This window comes from Rutidosis leptorrhynchoides, chromosome 2, assembly GCF_046630445.1.
Source record: "Rutidosis leptorrhynchoides isolate AG116_Rl617_1_P2 chromosome 2, CSIRO_AGI_Rlap_v1, whole genome shotgun sequence".
In the NCBI taxonomy this organism is placed as follows: domain Eukaryota; kingdom Viridiplantae; phylum Streptophyta; class Magnoliopsida; order Asterales; family Asteraceae; genus Rutidosis; species Rutidosis leptorrhynchoides.
Window position 1 is genome coordinate 627,293,767 of NC_092334.1, and position 6,086 is coordinate 627,299,852.

Sequence of the window (6,086 nt, forward strand, 5' to 3'; positions counted from 1 at the left end):
CCTAAAAAAAAAAATTCAGAATGGGGGGAGAAGACTAGTTCTTTAGGGTCTGCTAGGGAAAGACCATTCGGGTTCCATTTTCGAGAACTACACGAAAACAGAAAATCTAACTCTAACAGAAATACATATTATCCTTTAAAGACTTGATTCTCCCCACACTTAGTTAGCTGTGGTGTCAAAATTGTGATTAACTTCGTTGTCAACTTCCATTGGACTATCTATGTAATGTTTAACTCTGTGACCATTAACCTTAAATTCAATCCCATTTGAATTTATTAATTCTACTGTTCCGTATGGGAAAACTCTTTTGACTATGAATGGTCCAGACCATCTTGATTTCAATTTTCCAGGAAATAGCTTGAATCGTGAATTGAAAAGAAGAACTATGTCGCCTTCTTTAAATTCTTTTGAACTTCTGATTCTTTTATCATGCCATTTCTTCATTCTTTCTTTATAGATTAACGAATTTTCGTATGCTTTATGTCTTAATTCTTCTAATTTGTTTAATTGACTTAACCGTAGACGTCCAGCTTCATGTAAATCAAGATTACATGTCTTCAAAGCCCAAAATGCTTTGTGTTCAATTTCTACGGGAAGATGACATGCTTTTCCGTAAACGAGTTTGAAAGGCGTGGTTCCAATTGGAGTTTTGTAGGCTGTTCTAAAAGCCCAGAGTGCATCCTCCAATTTAATGGACCATTCCTTCGGATTTGATCCTACGGTTTTCTCTAGAATACGTTTTAAAGCTTGGTTGGTATTTTCAACTTGTCCACTTGTTTGTGGATGATATGCGGTGGAGATTTTATGAGTTACTCCATATCTTTTAAGAACTTTCTCAAGTTGATTATTACAGAAATGAGATCCCCGATCACTTATTAAAGCTTTCGGTGTTCCAAACCTTGCAAAAAGACGTTTTAAAAAGTTGACTACAACTCGTGCATCGTTAGTTGGGAGAGCTTGTGCTTCCGCCCATTTAGATACATAATCAATGGCTACGAGAATGTATAAATTATTATGAGATTTTGGAAATGGACCCATAAAGTGAATACCCCAAATGTCAAATACTTCACATACTTGAATGATATTTTGTGGCATTTCATCACGTTGGCTTATTTCTCCGGCCCTTTGACAAGCATCACAGGATTTGCATAGAAGGTGTGCGTCTTTGTAAATTGTAAGCCAATAGAATCCAGCATCGTAAACTTTTCTTGCTGTTAGTTGAGGCCCATAATGCCCTCCTGTTGGTCCTGTGTGACAATGGATTAAGATTTTACTAGCTTCATCTCCGAATACACATCGACGTATTATTCTATCAGGACAACTTTTAAACAGATGTGGATCTTCCCAGAAATAGTGTTTTATATCACTAAAGAATTTCTTTCGTTTTTGGTACGACAATCCTTTTTTAAGGAATCCACATACTAAGTAGTTTGCATAGTCTGCAAACCATGGAATTTCATTATAATATATCTTCAATAGATATGCATCAGGAAAGTTGTCTTGTATGGCCGATTCATTTAGAACTTCTAATTCGGGATTTTCAAGACGAGAAAGATGATCAGCGGCGAGATTTTCTGCTCCTCTTTTATCTCGGATTTCAATATTGAACTCTTGTAAGAGTAAGATCCAACGGATTAATCTTGGTTTGGCATCTTGTTTCGAAAATAGGTATCTAAGAGCAGAATGGTCGGTATAGACCACCGTTTTTGCTAGAACGAGATATGAACGAAATTTGTCAAAAGCAAAGACAATAGCAAGGAGTTCTTTTTCAGTAGTTGTGTAATTTGTTTGCGCTCCTTGTAACGTCTTACTAGCGTAATATATAGGTTGAAATCGTTTTTCAATCATTTGTCCTAAAACGGCTCCCATTGGAAAATCACTTGCATCGCACATTAGTTCAAATGGTAGATTCCAATTTGGAGTTATCATAATCGGCGCATTAGGGAGTTTTTCTTTAAGAATATTAAAAGATTTGATGCATTCATCTGAAAAGATGAATGGAGCATCCTTTTCTAGAAGTTTATTCATAGGAGTGGCAATTTTAGAAAAATCTTTTATGAAACGTCGGTAAAAACCGGCATGCCCTAGAAAACTCCTAACTCCTCTAACATTGGTGGGATGTGGAAGTTTAGAAATTACATCTACTTTAGCTCTATCCACTTCAATTCCTTCCTTTGAGATTTTATGACCAAGAACGATGCCTTCTTTAACCATGAAATGACATTTCTCCCAATTAAGTACTAGATTTGATTATTCGCATCTAATAAGCATTCGTTCCAGATTAACTATACATGTTTCAAATGTATCACTGAAGACTGAAAAGTCATCCATGAAAACTTCCATGCATTCTTCTATCATGTCGTGAAAAATCGCCATCATGCACCTTTGAAAGGTTGCAGGGGCGTTGCAAAGTCCAAATGGCATGCGTTTGTAAGCAAAAGTACCATAAGGGCACGTGAATGTGGTTTTCTCTTGGTCCTCGGGTGCTGTTGGAATTTGAAAATATCCGCAAAAACCATCTAGAAAACAATAGTAACTGTTTCCGGCTAACCTTTCCAACACTTGATCAATGAAAGGTAAGGGAAAGTGATCTTTTCTGGTGGCGTCATTTAATTTTCTATAATCAATACATACACGCCATCCTGTTACAGTCCTAGTAGGAATAAGCTCATTTTTCTCATTTGTGATGACAGTCATGCCGCCCTTCTTAGGTACGCATTGAACTGGGCTTACCCATGGACTATCAGAAATTGGATAAATTAAACCTGCATCAAGCAGTTTAATAATTTCTTTCTTAACAACATCTTGCATATTAGGATTTAGTCTTCGTTGGCGTTGCACATACGTTTTATGACCTTCTTCCATAAGGATTTTATGTGTGCAATACGAAGGACTTATTCCTTTAATATCATGAATCTTCCATGCAATGGCTGGTTTATGAGCTTTCAACATAGAAATGAGTTGATATTTTTCATTTTCAGTAAGAGAAGTCGATATTATTACAGGTAATTCAGATTCACCATGTAAATAAGTGTATTCCAAATGGTTTGGAAGTGGCTTTAACTCTAATGTCGGTGGTTCTTCTATCGATGATTTATATCGATATCTGTCTTCTTCTTTTAGCATTTGAATTTCTTCTGTTATTGGTTCATATCCATTAGCTATTAGTGTAGCTAACATTTCAGTTTCACCAATTGGTTCAGTTCCTTCTCCTAAAGATCATTCTCCTGTTCCTTGTAATTCTGGAAATTCTTCTAACAATTCTGCATGTGATTCTGTAGTTTGAATATAATAACATGTATCATCTGCAGATTGTGGTTGTTGCATTGCTCTATCAACTGAAAAGGTAACACTCTCGTCCTCTATATTTAGGGTCAGTTTCTTACCAAACACGTCTATCATTGCTTTAGCCGTGTTTAAGAATGGTCTTCCTAATATGAGAGGAACTTGAGAATCTTCTTCCATGTCCAGAACAACAAAATCTACTGGAAATAATAAAGTACCAACTTTAACTAGCATGTTCTCCATTATCCCTCTAGGATATTTTATTGATCGATCGACTAGTTGTATGCTTATTCGTGTTGGTTTCAATTCTCCAAGGTCTAGTTTAGTGTATAGTAAATACGGCATTAAATTTATACTAGCACCTAAATCTGCCAATGCTTCTATTGAACTAAGACTATCCAGAAAACATGGAATTGTGAAACTTCCTGGATCAGATAATTTTTCTGGTATCTTATTCAACAGCACTGCTGAACAATTAGCATTCATAGTAACGGCCGAGAGTTCTTCCATTTTCTTTCTATTCGATATTAGATCTTTCAGAAATTTAGCATATCTAGGCATTCCTGAAATTACATCAATGAAAGGAAGATTTACATTTATTTGTTTAAACATATCCAAGAATTTGGATTGCTCGGCTTCAAGTTTCTCTTTTTTCATTTTACTCGGGTAAGGAAGTGGTGGTTGGTATGGTTTAACATAAGGTTTAGCCTTAACTGTGTTATCTTCATTAACCTTTTCAACTACCGGTTCTTTTTCCTTATCTTGTTCAGGTTGTGGTTCTTGCGGAGTAGGAATAGCTTCATCAGAAATTACAGGTATTTCAGGTGGTTTAAGTGTTGTACCACTTCATGTGGTAATGGCTTTAGCTGTTTCATTCCGGGGGTTAGCGTTTGTATCACTAGGTAGACTTTCCGGTTTTCTTTCACCTATTAACCTTGCTAGGTTACTTACTTCTTGTTCCAAATTTTGAATAGAAGCTTGTTGATTTCTAAATGCTTGAGCATTTTGTTCATTGGTTTGTTTCTGAGATGTGAAAAACTGTGTTTGAGTTTCAACTAGCTTCGTCATCATATCTTCTAAATTTGGCTTTTTATCATCGGTTTGTTGTGGTTTGTTTTGAAAATTAGGTCTTTGCTGATTGTAAGTATTGTTGGATACTTGTTGATTGCTAGGACCTTGTTGGTTGTTGTATGGAACATTTCGATTATAATTCTAGTTTTGATTGTAAATCGGTCTTGGCGGTTGATAATTATTCTGATAATTATTTCCAGGCCTTTGGTTTATGTATGAAATATTCTCTCTTTGTTCCATTGTTAGTTCAATACTGAGACAATCTTTTGTCAAATGTGGTCCTCCACACTGCTCACAACTAATTCGTATTGAATGTATATCCTTAGTCATCTTTTCCATTCGTCTCTCGACAGCATCTATCTTTGCAGAAATGGAATCTAAGTCATGGCTAGAATCGGCTCTAGCTGCTTTAGATGATCTAACGATATCTTTTTCTTGGTGCCACTCATGTGAGTGGGAAGTAGTGTTATCAATAATTTTGTAAGCATCAGTTTCTGTTTTCTTCATAATGGAACCACCAGCTGCTATATCTATATCTTTTCTTGTAGTGATGTCGCATCCTTGGTAGAATATTTGTACTATTTGACAAGTGTCTAAACCATGTTGCGGACATCCTCTCAATAACTTTCCAAATCTGGTCCATGCCTCATATAGAGTTTCATTTGGTTTCTGTGTGAACGTAACAATTTCTCCTTGAAGTCTCACGGCTTTAGATGCCGGAAAGAATTGTTTAAGAAAATTTTCAACTAAAACGTCCCATGTATCAATTGCCCCTTCAGGTAACGATTCCAACCAATCTTTGGCTTCTCCCTTTAAAGTCCAGGGAAATAACATGAGATATATCTGTTCATCCTCAACTTCTCTTATTTTAAATAGTGTGCAGATTCTATTAAAGGTACGAAGATGTTCATTTGGATCTTCCTTCGGCGCACCACTAAATTGGCATTGATTAGTTATCATGTGTAGAATTTGTCCTTTGATTTCATAATCTGGCGCATTAATGTCAGGATGAGTAATTGCGTGACCTTGGCCAGTGCGTTTAGCTCGCATTCGGTCTTCCATACTTAGAGGTTCCAGATTTTCCATGATTGAATTTGTTGAATCTGAATCACTAGAGGATTCTGATTTAATGGTTCGTTCCTCAACAATCTCTGTTTGAATGATTGGTGGTTCCGGAGGAAAAATTAATGGTTCAGGATCTATGAATCGTCCCTGAATATTTTTCGGATTCTCAATTGTGAGATCGGGTTTAAAAAATGGATTATCGGAAATTTGAATTGGAGTACTTGGTCGACTGGATGACGATTCTAAAGAAAAATCAAGGGCGACAATATTTGCTAGATGTCTTGATCGAGTTACAGGTGGTGAACGTACAAAAGGTGGTGAACGTCTTGCTCGGTGCATTCACTGAATATCCTATTAGTTTTTAAATGGAAAGAAAAATTATATAAGTTATCCAATTAATAGACTTTTCTGATTTTGCCCACGTTTCAAATAGCCAAAAGATGCAGCAGAGGGGCAGGATTCGTTTGGTCTCAATATAATTGAGTACTGTTTGGCTCCAATAACCCGGTCCACGTACAAATCCAACTATTACTACGAACCAGAAAATTTTGATGTCTATCAATTTAACCACTTAAAATAAATTTTCGTAATTTTAAGAAATTTAGATAAGAAATAGAATAAAAATCTATGTCCTAAAAACTAGAATGGCGAGAAATAAGAAAGAA